Source organism: Triticum aestivum, chromosome 2B (genome assembly GCF_018294505.1).
Source record: "Triticum aestivum cultivar Chinese Spring chromosome 2B, IWGSC CS RefSeq v2.1, whole genome shotgun sequence".
Lineage (NCBI taxonomy): Eukaryota > Viridiplantae > Streptophyta > Magnoliopsida > Poales > Poaceae > Triticum > Triticum aestivum.
Genome location: NC_057798.1, coordinates 202,061,260 through 202,074,834, shown reverse-complemented (window position 1 = coordinate 202,074,834; position 13,575 = coordinate 202,061,260). Strand labels below are relative to the sequence as shown.

At 47.5% G+C, this 13,575-nt stretch overlaps 1 long non-coding RNA gene across 1 annotated transcript; it reads right to left on the bottom strand.

Annotated features, from left to right (window-relative positions):
- Positions 1 to 1,952: 1,952 nt before the first annotated feature.
- On the bottom strand, positions 1,953 to 4,346 carry LOC123041054 (uncharacterized). Its single transcript, XR_006418356.1, has 4 exons — positions 4,085 to 4,346; positions 3,855 to 4,003; positions 3,530 to 3,639; positions 1,953 to 3,439 (listed from the first exon to the last, which is right to left on the bottom strand). It is a non-coding gene; the product is annotated as an uncharacterized lncRNA (long non-coding RNA).
- Positions 4,347 to 13,575: the final 9,229 nt, after the last annotated feature.

The window sequence follows — 13,575 nt, the reverse complement described above, 5'->3', positions numbered from 1 at the left end:
TCTCCTTTCTTACCACTTCCTTCATTTTGGGATTTAATCGTCTTTGAGGATCTCTAACTGGTTTGGCATCGTCCTCCAATGTAATTTTGTGTTGACATAACGTGGGACTAACGCCCTTAAGATCATCCAGAGTATATCCAATAGCTGCTCGGTGCTTCTTCAGAGTTTTCAATAATCTTTCTTCTTCTTTCTCTGAAAGGTTAGCACTAATAATAACAGGATATATTTCTTTTTCATCAAGATAAGCATACTTAAGATTGTTAGGTAAAGGTTTGAGTTCAAACACAGGATCACCCTTGGGTGTAGGGGGATTCCCAAGAATTTCAATGGGAAGGTTATGTTTCAGCATAGGTTCCTGTTTAAGGAACACTTCATCTATTTCCCTTCTTTCTTTCATAAACATATCATTTTCATGGTCTAGCAAATATTGTTCTAACGGATCAGTAGGAGGCACGGCAATAGAACCAAGACCAATTATTTCATGTTTACTAGATAATTCTTTATCATGGGGTTGTCCACGAAATTTAGCAAAATTAAACTCATGAGTCATATCATCTAAGCCAATCGTAACAACATCCTTTTTGCAATCAATCGTAGATTTAACAGTGTTCAAGAAGGGTCTACCAAAATAATGGAACAAAAATCATCTTGTGGGAACCAAGAACAAGGAAATCAGCAGGGTATTTAACCTTCCCACACAAAACTTCAACATCTCTAACAATCCCAAAAGGTTTAATGGTATCTCTATTAGCAAGCTTAATAGTAACATCAATATCTTCCAATTCAACGGGTGCAATGTCATGCATAATTTCTTTATATAAGTCATAGGGTATTGCACTAGCACTAGCACCCATATCACATAAGCCATGATAACAATGATCTCCTATTTTAACAGAAATAACAGGCATGCCTACAATGGGCCTATGCGTCTTAGCATCTGGTTTTGCAATATTAGCAACTTCATCACAGAAATAAAAAACATGCCCATCTAAATTATCATCCAAGAGATCTTTAACAATAGCAATACTAGGTTCAATATTAATTTGCTCAGGAGGTGTATAAGTCCTAGTATTACTCTTACGAACAACATTCGAAGCTTTACACTACTGGAATCTGGCACTTTCGGCGGATGGCAAAGGCTTTGCCATCTGCCAGCAGATGGCAAACAGTTTGTCTGAAACCCTGCCGGTAAAGTCTTCTTTGCCATTTGCTGGCTGATGGCAAAGAGCCTGTGCCTTTGCCATCAGCTGGCAGATGGCAAAGCCTCTTAACGGGGTTAGCCCCGTTAGAAGGCTAACGGCATACTTTGCCGTCTGCCAGCAGATGGCAAAGGCTGCATGCTTTGCCGTCTGCCAGCAGATGGCAAAGAGCTTTGCCATCTGCTGGCAGATGGCAAAGAGCCCAAATAGGCCAGCCCAAATTTTACATGTAGATGACACGTGGCCTCTTTGCCATCTGCCAGCTAATGGCAAAGCTCTTTGCCATCTGCCAGGAGATGGCAAAGTGACTATATTGCCCCATTTAATTTTGTTTTTTCTTATATCAATTCATTTTCACAGAAAATCAAACACAAATATATTTATATGACCAATATAGCATATTCAACACATATTACCAATAGTCATGAACACATATATCCAATACATGTTACCAATAGTAGCAAGTTTCATCCGTACATATACATAGTTTCATCAATATTACATAGTTTCATCCATAGGTAGCAAGTTTCACAAGGTCAAAACAAAAACTAAATACAAGCACTCCATCAACCCAAGCTTCCGTGATCTTAAGAAAATCTATAAAATGGGAAAGAAGAAAGTTAGAAGAAGACTAGTAGAATGTGTATATATACAATGTGTAGTTCTTTTGATATAGTTAGTGAAGCATGGACTATCTTCATCATATTGCATAGAAGAATAATTTTGTAAGCATTAGTCATCGAAGGTTCCTGCTTTGTCTATGAGAATTGAGTTCTAAAATCTACTCCCTCCGTTCCTAAATATAAGTCCGTCTAGAGATTCCAATACGAACACATACAGATGTATATATACATATTTTAGAATTTTGATTCACTCATTTTGATTCGTATGTAGTCTCTGTTGGAACCTTTAAAAAGATCTATATTTAGGAACGGAGGGAGTATTTGGTATTAGTACATAATTGATGCGGACATGTCATTTTGTAGCACATGGGTGTTCCATTTTGTACACTGTCGTAATCTGTCTTTCCTGATACTCCCCCCATCCCAAATTATTTGTCGCTCAAATGGATGTATCTAACACTAAAAAAATCCAGACGAAGGGAGTAATATTGTTTAATTATTTCTTGTTCTTTCTCTTGACTAAGCTACTATGGAAATTCCTTTATTTTGTACTTTTTAAGTACGTGTATATATACAATGTGAAGATTATATCTAACAGAGATGAAGGGAGTATTATATTGTTTAATTAGTTCTTGTTCTTTCTCTTGACTAAGCTACTATGGAAATTCCTTTATTTTGTACTTTTTAAGTACGTGTATATATACAATATGAAGATTATATCTAACAGATCTTATACGTAAAAAACAATTATAGCAATATATCAAGAAGCTAACGAATTTTCCCCATATATAAATTCGTGAATCAGCATGCCTTGTTAAAATTGAGGAAGTAATCTTGTTTAGTATTCAAGTAGGCAAATGAATAGACAATGTTGCTGCTTTATTGTACTTCTAACTTGTAATAGAATGCCTAATATTATCATTTCCAAGTTTGGTAGGGTTGGCTGTTGGATGGTGGGTCATCAACCTTTCTTCCTCTCTCTTCCTCCCAAATAAAACTAAGCTCAAGGATAATATAGCCAACTTCATAAAAAGGGCCATAAAGGATCATACTCTACGAAACTGGCAATAGAGTAGGCCACAGCTTCAGGAGTTAAGTTAGTCATGGAAGGAGTTCAATGTGCTAACAACATGCAGCGGCATGGGTGTGTCATGGACAGGAAGTTAGTGACATGATGGATGATATACTTGAGGACTTATGTGTGTTAGCACATAATACATATACACGTTGGAACCTGTTGCCACTTAGATTGAAATAATTTTTCCCAATGCACACTGGTATGACCCATTAAAGCCAAAAAAAGTAAAACCAAAGCATGGAAATAATATATACTCCTACTTAGAAATCATAAGTTGTTTCACCTTCCTTCCACATTGAATGTCATTGCTAACTGATTTGAAATGAACATATAAATGAATTGCGTAAAAGAACACAAGATCCAATCACCCTGTTACCATGTCGTTGACTTCCATCAAGTCACTTTCCATGTGTACTCTGGAACATCACTTTAGCCTGGTATGTCCCAGGAGCATGCTCCATCAACTAAGTATATTGCACTGAGAGAAACCACTGTTCTCATCATCTAGTCTATAATGCTTATTTTTGTTTCTTCTTTCTCTGCACATGAACCATAAAGAAAATAAGCTCAAGAAGGAAAGTCCGACTAATCTTTTTCTATACTATATGGGAGTACGGAATTTGTAATACCTTGTTTCCATGTCAATCCATGTCTCATATTTTCAGTTGTTGGTATCCAGCAAGTAATCCCTAGTCCATAGTGCCTCTTTCTCTGTCCTGGGATGGCGTTCGCATATTTTCTGTAGTAGCATTATCAACAGGTAACAATAGTCCACAACATATATAAGATATATTTTGATGCAAATGTACCCAGCTAAAATCTCCATGAGCGTACAAAATAGAGACTAAAGGTTCGTCAACATAGTTTGAGGATCTGGCTAACAATGTGAAAAATTTGGAGTTTTCACACTGAAAACAAAAAATACTGGTAGTGCGGCACGCGGAGGAAGCTCACATGGCCTATATCGGCGGCGCAGCATGCGGAGGAAGCTCCCATGGCGACCGACCTGGATCTGGGACTGGGAGGGAAAGAAGTAGCCTTCCGCGACCTGGATCTGGTAGGAAGAGAAGCAGCCTTTCCTCTAGCATGGCGACGGTCTCGATCTGGGAGCGGGAGACGGTGAGTACTACTAGTAGAGGTAGATAGGGAAGGGAAGAATGGCGGAACCAATAGATTGAACTCACCAGGGTCGGACCTTGAGGAGCAGCTCCATGGCATCGGTCTCCTTGACGAAGAGCAGGCCATGGTCCTCCTGTCCCCGAGCGTATCTCGCCGCCGCCATGGCCTGAGTGCAGGATCTCCCTCTCCTCTCCTCTCCTGGTGACGGGAGGGGAGTGTAGGGGAGGGGAGGGGAGGAGGGAGTCATCTGGCCGCCGGCGCCGCCATGGCCTGCCCAGGGGAGGAGGGGTTTCCAGCGCGAGAGAGGGGAGGGGAGGGCGGATCTGCTGCCAGGGAGGGAGGGAGGGAGGGCGGGCTGCTGGATGCGGCGGCGGGGTGGTGGGGCGGCGGGTGGTGCGGGCGCGGGTGGCGGGGTGGTGGGGTGGTGGGGCGGCGGGGTGCTTGGGCGGCGGCGGGTGAGATGCGTGGGAGGGAGGGAGAGGAGGGGAGAGAGGGAGGGGATAACCCCACAGTTCTTTTTTTTACCTGAAAAAAATAACCCCAACTCTTTGCCATCTGCCAGCAGATGGCAAAGAATCTTTGCCGTCTGCTGGCAGATGGCAAAGAGGTGGGGCTGGTACGCCGTTACACGTTTGACGGCCACAGGATTTGCCAACCTCTTTGCCATCTGCTGGCAGATGGCAAAGATTATTTGCCATCCACTAGTAGATGGCAAAGAATTGGCTGATGGCAACCATGTTCTTTGCCGTCTGTCAGTTCTTTGCCATCTGTTTTTTATAAGCAGATGGCAAAGACATTCTTTGCCATCAGCTGGCAGATGGCAAAGAGCTAACTGATGGCAAATTCCCTGTTTCCAGTAGTGTTAGCATGATCGTTTATCCTAACAGGAAAAGGAGGTTTTTCAACATAAGCAGTAGGAATCATAGGATCACTATAGGTAATAGTCCTTTCTTCAACTGTAATAGGTGCAACTACTTTAACTTCAACCAGAGGGTTATATTTAAACCACTTCTCTTTAGGGAGATCAACGTGATTAGCAAAAGATTCATAGAAAGAAGGTACTATCTCAGAGTCAAGTCCATACTTAGCGCTAAATCCACGAAAAACATCAGTATCCATAAAAGATTTAACACAATTGAACTTAGGTGTCATACCTGACTCCTTACCATCGTCGGAACCCCAATATTCAGAGTTGCATTTAATTCTTTCCAATAAGTCCCATTTGAAATCAATAGTCTTCAGCATATAGGAACCAGCACAGGAAGTATCGAGCAGGTTGCGATTATCAATAGAAAGCCGAGCATAAAAGTTCTGGATAATCATTTCCCGAGAGAGCTCATGATTGGGGCATGAATATAACATTGACTTAAGCCTCCCCCAAGCTTGAGCGATGCTTTCTCCTTCGCGAGGCCAGAAATTATATATGTAATTATGATCACGATGAACAAGATGCATAGTGAGGGAGTCCGGGATTAGGGGGTGTCCGGATGGCCGGACTATGACCTTTGGCCGGACTCCCGGACAATGAAGATACAAGATTGAAGACCTCGTCCCGTGTCCGGATGGGACTTTCCTTGCCATGGAAGGCAAGCTTGGCGATATGATATGAAGATCTCCTCCCATTGTAACCGACTCTGTGTAACCCTAGCCCTCTCCGGTGTCTATATAAACCAGAGAGTTTTAGTCCGTAGGACGAACAACAATCATACCATAGGCTAGCTTCTAGGGTTTAGCCTCTCTGATCTCGTGGTAGATCAACACTTGTACTACCCATACCATCAATATTAATCAAGCAGGAGTCGGGTTTTACCTCCACCGAGAGGGCCCGAACCTGGGTAAAAACATCGTGTCCCTTGTCTCATGTTACCATCCGCCTAGACGCACAGTTTGGGACCCCCTACCCGAGATCCGCCGGTTTTGACACCGACATTGGTGCTTTCATTGAGAGTTCCTCTGTGTCGTCGCCTTTAGGCCCGATGGCTTCTTCGATCATCAACCACGATGTGGTCCAGGGTGAGACTTTTCTCCCCGGACAGATCTTCGTCTTCGGCGGCTTCGCACTGCGGGCCAACTCGCTTGGCCATCTGGAGAAGATCGAAAGATACACCCCTGGCCATCAGGTCAGGTTTGGAAACTTAAACTACACGGCCGATATCCGCGGGGACTTGATCTTTGATGGATTCGAGCCAAGGCCGAGCGTGCCGCACTGTCTCGATGGGCATGATCTAGCTCTGCCGTCGGACAGCGCCCGGAGTGCCGCTCAGGTGTCCGCTCCGACCATTAGTTTGGAGCCAACTGCGCCAGTCGGGGACGGACGGTTGGACGCTGCCCCCGTAGCCGCAACCTCTACGGCGATAGAGCCGAATACCAGCCTAGTCCTTTGCAAGGCCCGTGACTCCAAGGTGCCGGACTCTGTTCCGGACTCTGAATATTCCGCACCCCTTCCGATCGAACCCGATTGGGCTCCGATCATGGAGTTCACCGCCTCGGACGTCTTTCAGCACTCGCCCTTTGGCGATATCCTGAACTCCCTAAAGTCCCTCTCTTTGTCAGGAGAGCCCCGGCCGGACTATGGCCAGCCGGGTTGGGACGCGGACGACGAAGAAATTCGAAACGCACCCACCACCCACTTGGTAGCCACTGTCGACGATCTAACCGACATGCTCGACTATGACTCCGAAGAGATCGACGGTATGGACGCTGATGGAGGAGATGAACAAGAACCAGCACCTATAGGGCACTGGAAAGCCACCTCATCATACGATGTATACATGGTGGACACACCTAAAAGAAATGATAACGAGGATCAAAAGGGTGCAACCAGGGATCGCTCCCTCGAAAAACAATCAAAGCTGCGACGTAAGCGCCACGCCAAGCCCCACCTCGACAAAGACCCAGCCATAGAGCAGGGCGAAACAGCGGAAGACGAATATGCCATCGAGCAACCGTCCAAACAGGGCGGACAATCCGAACAACCCATCCCCGGGAAAGATAATAGTCCGGACGACCTCACGCCGGACAAATTGTTGGAACATCAAAACCTCCACCAAAGGCTCGTTGCCACTGCGCGTAGCCTGAAGAAGCAAAAGCAGAGGCTCAAAACAGAAGAAGATGCACTCGGGATCAGATGGGGCAAAGTACTCGATACAAGTACGGCAACAGTCGTCACACAAAAAGCTATCCGAAGCGGAAGCTACTACCGGAATTTGACGAAGAGGCCATAGAGCCCCCACAGTCAAAAAATAAGGAAGCCACAAGGTCGGATAGACGACCCCACGGTCGATATCAAGCGACAAAGGGCGCCGCACTCAATACAATGCGTGATCCGCCTAAGGATTCGCATCAAAAAACTGTCCCAACTAGATCCATCTATGGGCCAAGAAAGCAAGCTCCAGCGAGCAATGCAATGCAAAAAATATCCGAACATCGTGGCACACCTACATACAGGGGCGCCGCACATCCCCTATGTTTTACCGATGATGTGTTGGAACATGAATTCCCAGCGGGATTCAAGCCCATGAACATAGAAGCATACGACGGAACAACAGACCCTAGAGTCTGGATCGAGGATTACATCCTCCACATACACATGGCCAGAGGAGATGACCTCCACGCCATAAAATACTTACCCCTTAAGCTCAAAGGGCCAGCCTGGCATTGGCTTAAAATCCTTCCCGAAAACACCATTGGGAGTTGGGAAGCGCTCGAGGATGCTTTCCGTGCAAATTTTCAAGGGACCTATGTCCGACCTCCGGATGCAGATGATCTGAGTCATATAACTCAGCAGCCTGGAGAGTCAGGCCGGAAACTCTGGAACAGATTCCTTACTAAAAAGAATCAGATAGTCGACTGTCTGGACGCCGAGGCCCTAGCAGCTCTCAAACATAACGTCCGAGACGAATGGCTCGCCAGACACCTCGGCCAAGAAAAGCCAAGAACAATGGCTGCATTAACAAGCCTCATGACCCGCTTTTGCGCAGGAGAAGATAGCTAGTTGGCAAGAAGCAGCACCAGCGACCCGAGCACATCCGAACTCAGAGATGGAAACGGGAAACCGCGCCGTAACAAAGAACAGCGCCGAATCAAGGATAACAGCCCGATGAGCACGGCAGTAAACGCCGGATTCAAAAGCTCTCGGTAAAATAAGAAAAAGCCGCCACCCAAAGATGACATGGACGAGCTATCTAACCTCAACAAAATCCTGGACAAAATATGTCAAATCTACAGTACTCCCGGGAGACCTACAAACCATACCCATAGAGATTGTTGGGTCTTCAAGCAGTCCGGCAAACTCAACGCCGAACACAAGGGGCTCGACACACCAAGCGAGGATGACGATGCACCCTACAAGCAGAACACCGGAGAGCAAAAGAAGTTCCCACAAGAAGTCAAAACAGTAAATTCACTTCAGATGACACAAGGGAAAAACAGAACGGCGCTCACGAAAACACGCGCCATACGGCCAGCCCCAGAGGAGCACCGCCACTGGTTGTTACAACCAATCACCTTTGATCATCAGGATTACTCCAGAGGGGACCGGAACGCAGGCTGGACTGCCTTGGTCTTGAATCCGATTATTGATGGACTCCAATTTACACAAGTCCTTATGGACGGTGGCAGTGACTTAAACCTGTTATATTAGGACACAATCCGCAAACTAGGGGTAAACCCTGCTATAATCCGCCATGGCAACACTTCCTTTCAAGGAGTCACGTCGGGTCCAGATACCCAGACTATGGGTTCCCTTTCGTTAGAAGTCACGTTCGGCTTACCCGACAACTTCCGAAGCGAAAAGCTAACATTCCACATCACCCCATTTGTAAGTCGCTATCAAGCGCTACTGGGACGTGAAGCTTTCGCCCGCTTTAACGCAATACTGCATTATGCATCCCTTACACTTAAAATGCCCGGCCCACGAGGCATCATCTCATTACAGGGGAATATCAATTGACCCCCAAAGTACGGGTAATGGTGCGGTCGCCTGGACAGCCGCACACTAATCCAACCCTACTATCCCGGACACGGCTCGACGAGTCTGGCGTAAACCTACATAGGCTTAATAGCTGCATAACCTTGTACAAGGGGCTCCGCGTGTTCACGCCAGGAGACAATACGGCTCAATTCTTGCTCCAACCATATTTTGTTTATTTTAATATAGATTTCTCGCACACGTATTTTTTACTAAGTCCCTCTCTTTCGCAGACGAACATCGTGCTACGCCCGTCCAGGATACGGCACAATGGAGACACAGGCGCAGACGTGCAACAGGGACCCGTTTCAAGGATTCTTTTCAGATTAAGACCCTGCGTAAACCTTTTTTTACTGTCTCTTGTTGACAACATCCCCCAGTTTTCGCTATAACTGAGGAGGAGGCAGGCGTCTTGGCATGTGGCCACGCCAGAATTTTGCGCGTACCTGGACACCAGGGGCTTTTTTACCAAGGGCTCTGTTTTGGCCCGTTTTCATAAAGACCGAATACCTTAGGGAGTGTTCGGCATCGCGAGTTTGGCCTTATATGCATCAGCTCCGAATCATGTCTTTGCTCAAATGTTGGTTTTGCCCGGCTCTTGTGTTTTGCTGCCTTACGTTCCGTTATATTGGTAATGCGGCACCAGGAGAACTACTGCGATTGTGCCCCGGTTCGGCTAGGCGAGCACCATAGAAGAGAAAGCCGAAAACTGACTGTTATGATATAGCGAGAGACTGGTCAACCATTCGATGACTCTCAGAATCTCTAGGATTCCTCCGCATTAACGAAGGACCGCTTCCCGGTCACGCACACACGTGCCCCGAATTCGGGCGAGCGCGGTGCCTTTAGGGGCTATTGAGTAGCCCCAATGTCAAACTCCTACGGCTAAGTGAAAGTGATAAAGCATTATAGTCCGGTTGCCTAGTTCGCTGTGCTATCACCTCCTTTGTAGGGCCAAGACGTTGGATTAAGTGTGAAAAGGCGCCTTTTTTGCGAACTCCCCCACATTATATGCGTGGGGGCTGAAGCCAATGACTGCCATCTTTCAGGTTATATACACATATACATTAACGGCCGCACAGGAGGTATTATAATTCTTGCAAGCACAAGTATAAAAAGCTTTTATATTCTATCAAAATATCTCTTTTACAATAGCACATGCTATTCGAACACAACATCCTTCGAGCACTGCGCTTCTATTAAACGAGCGCCTGGAAGAACTTCCTCGAAGTAGTGCCTGGCAGGTACCCGGCCTTTGTCCGAATCCTGGGATGCGACAACACTGGCCTCCATTTGTGCACCCTCTATGCACGTCGACCTCTTCATTGCATCAACATGCGGCACAGAACCAAGGAACTGCTGCACCAATCCAAAATAACTCTTCGGCTCTGGCTCCCCCGGCCACAAACGACTCGCAAAATACTTCATGGTGAGTCCAGATAACCTGTTCAGCTCCGCAAAGGCGGCCAAACGGTCGGTTACCGAAAGTGGGCGTTCTGGATTGTGGAATTGCAACCAAAAAAGTTCTTCCAATTCATGGTCACCTCGACCTCCGAAGTGTTCGGTTGCGTCCGCCGCACTCGCTGCCAAATCCAGATAAGTGTTTTCTGCACTCCACTGCCGGTCTAACGGAGCATACCTAGGATCCCCGAACTTCATCCGCAACATATAGGGCTTTCCAGCCGTGATATCTCCGGCCTGACGCAACTCCTCCTTCATAGCTCTCATTGCAGAGCGAGTATCCTTGGCTTCGGCAGTGATCTTCTCAAGGTCCTTCTGAGCCGCCTTTTCTTCTTGTTCGAGAAATTTACAGCGGTCGGCAGCATCCTTCAATTTTATAGCCATCTCGGTTATTACCTTCTTACTCTGGCAGTGAGCAGCCTGTTCGGCTTTCAGCTCCTCAGCCGCCTTAACGGCAGCCGCATTACTTTTCCTTGCTTGCTCCTTGGCTCGGGCAAGTTCCGCCCGAAGGTTCTCCACGGCAGCAGCACTATCTGCAATAAGCACATATATGGTAAGGCACGAGCATTGAACTCCTCCTATCAGATATCTGTGGAGCATACCTTGTGCCTCGTCTAGCCGCTTATTTACAAGCGCGATGTCGGCATCCGCCACGTCAAGTTGCCGCTTTAGCTCGGTAGATTCATCAGTCCGACTAGCCACTGAACGCCTCGCCACCTTCATAAAAAGGTGACATTTTATACCTGGGGTTTTGATCCTCTGTGTGCCATCACTCTTGACGACACACAGAGTCTCAGGGGCTACTATTTATACAGGGCGCATTTTATGCGGCTCTATCAAAAGGTACACCCTTTCACGTACCTCAAAGCCTGTCAGTAAACTCCTGGCGGCCTTGTACAACCCGCTTTTCACGGATGAAATCCTTCCTATCACCATGTTCATCAACGTACGGTGTTCTTCTGAGACGGATGCTCGCCCGAGAAGATCCCTTAGCCTCCCCAACCGCGAACAAGAGGGCACCGGACTAGCCCGATGACCTTTTTCAGGATCCGGACTTGGAGAAACCCGCCGAGATGACACCTCGGGGTCGCCTGCCTCGTAAGTCAGTGCAGCTAGGGGAGGCGTTTCGCTCTCCATCATCTCCGGACGAAGATCCCCTGAAGATGAGCTCTGCTGAGAAGGGTTGAGATCCGAACTGCAAGGTAATATTTCGGTTATCTTCCTCAGAAATAAAACAGGGATGCCACTAATTTTTGAACCCCTCTCTTTACTTACGGCTCGGAGGAAATCTGATCCCCTTGAGGGCGCAATGCGGCCGGGGCAGTCTCCGGCGCTGGATCCTCTGACAAAGATTTCTTCCCCCGTTTGGAGGTCATCCCCTCCGGGTCTTCAGAGGCGCTCCTTTTCTTTCCCAGGTTGGGGGAATTATCGATTCCTCCCTTCCTGACAGTCTCCTTCGTGGAGGCGGTAGCTCCTTGGTTCCCCTCTTCACCCTCTGCCGAAAGCATAATCTATTGCATCCTGGTTAACACGGGATCCGACGCGGTCTCGGGCAGGGGGGCTGGACACCTGATAAGCTTTGCCTTCGCTATCCACTCCTGTTCAAAGGATAGCTCTGTTAAAGGGCCACTTTATGATGAAAATGCGGATGGTGTGTCCAAATACGGGGCTACTTACCTTAGCATCCTGGCGATTGCAGCTCAGACCTGCGTCCTCGGATAAGTCCGGACACCTTTCTTGTGGTTCGAAGAACAATTTGTACATCTCCATGGGCGTCGCGCCCATAAAATGTTGGAGGACTCGCGGTCCCTCCGGATTAAATTCTCACAGGCGGAGAGGGCGACATTTGCAGGGAAGCATGTGGCGAATCAGCATAACTTGCGCCACTATGGTCAAGTTAATATCTCTTTCTAGGAGATCTCAAATGCGGTCCTGCAGTAGGGGCACATCTTTGGACGGCCCCCAGATAAGCCCTTCATTGACCCATGATGCTCGCCGTGGTGGGGGACCCGAGCAAAAAGCAGGTGGCGCCACCCATGTGGTGCCCCTGGGGGCTGTGATGTAAAACCAGTCCCATTGCCATAGGCCGAACTCTTCTTGAAAAGTGCCCTCGGGCCATGGAGCGCCGGCTATCTTGCTTATGATAGCTCCTCCGCACTCAGCGTGCTGCCCCTCGATCATCTTCGGCTCCACCTTGAAGGTTCTAAGCCACAATCCAAAGTGAGGGGTGATATGGAGGAAGGCCTCACACACGACAATGAATGACGAAATTTGGAGGATGGACTCCAGAGCTAAGTCGTAGAATTCCAGCCCGTAATAGAACATCAGCCCCCTCACGAAGGGATCAATCGGGAAGCCTAGCCCCCGAAGGAAGTGAGATGTGAACACCACGCTTTCACCGGGCTGGGGAGATGGAATGGCCTGCCCTTGAGCACGCAGCCTATGCGAGACTTCGCCGGTTAGATACCTGGCATCTCTTAGCTTTCGCACATCTTCTTTCGTAATGGAGGAAGGCACCCACCGGCCTTGAAGGTCGGAGCTAGATATCATCGAAGGTCCGAAGCGCCTAAAACTAGAAGCTTTGAGTGTTGGAACTCGAGGCGAGGGGCGGATTCGATTGGATTGAAAGAAAAGGGAGTCGAGCCTTGGTCTCTTTATAAAGGAGTTGAATACCAAGAGCCCTCCCCGTAACCGTTTGGGACTCGCTTTCAATTAGAGAGTCATACCAAAAGACACGGTTGGGTTACCCACGCCCGTATTGATGAGAATCCCGGAATAAGGGGACACGATCTCTGCTTTGACAAGACGTGCCAAGGAAACCGCCTCGCTAAACACGCTGAGGTGGGACAGTAAAACGATTCGAATAAAGGCTTGACCGTGGTGTGATGTCACGCTATGGAATACATCGGCAGATTAGATTTGTGCAGAAATTATTCTCTCTATGGCGGTATGTGGAACTTATTTTTGCAGAGCCGGACACTATCCTTATGTTCAAAGTATTCGGAGGAGGAACCCGCCTTGCAATGCCGAAGACAACTTGTGCGTCGGACTCATCATCATTGAAGCCTGGTTCAGGGGCTACTGAGGGAGTCCTGGATTAGGGGGTGTCCGGATGGCCGGACTATG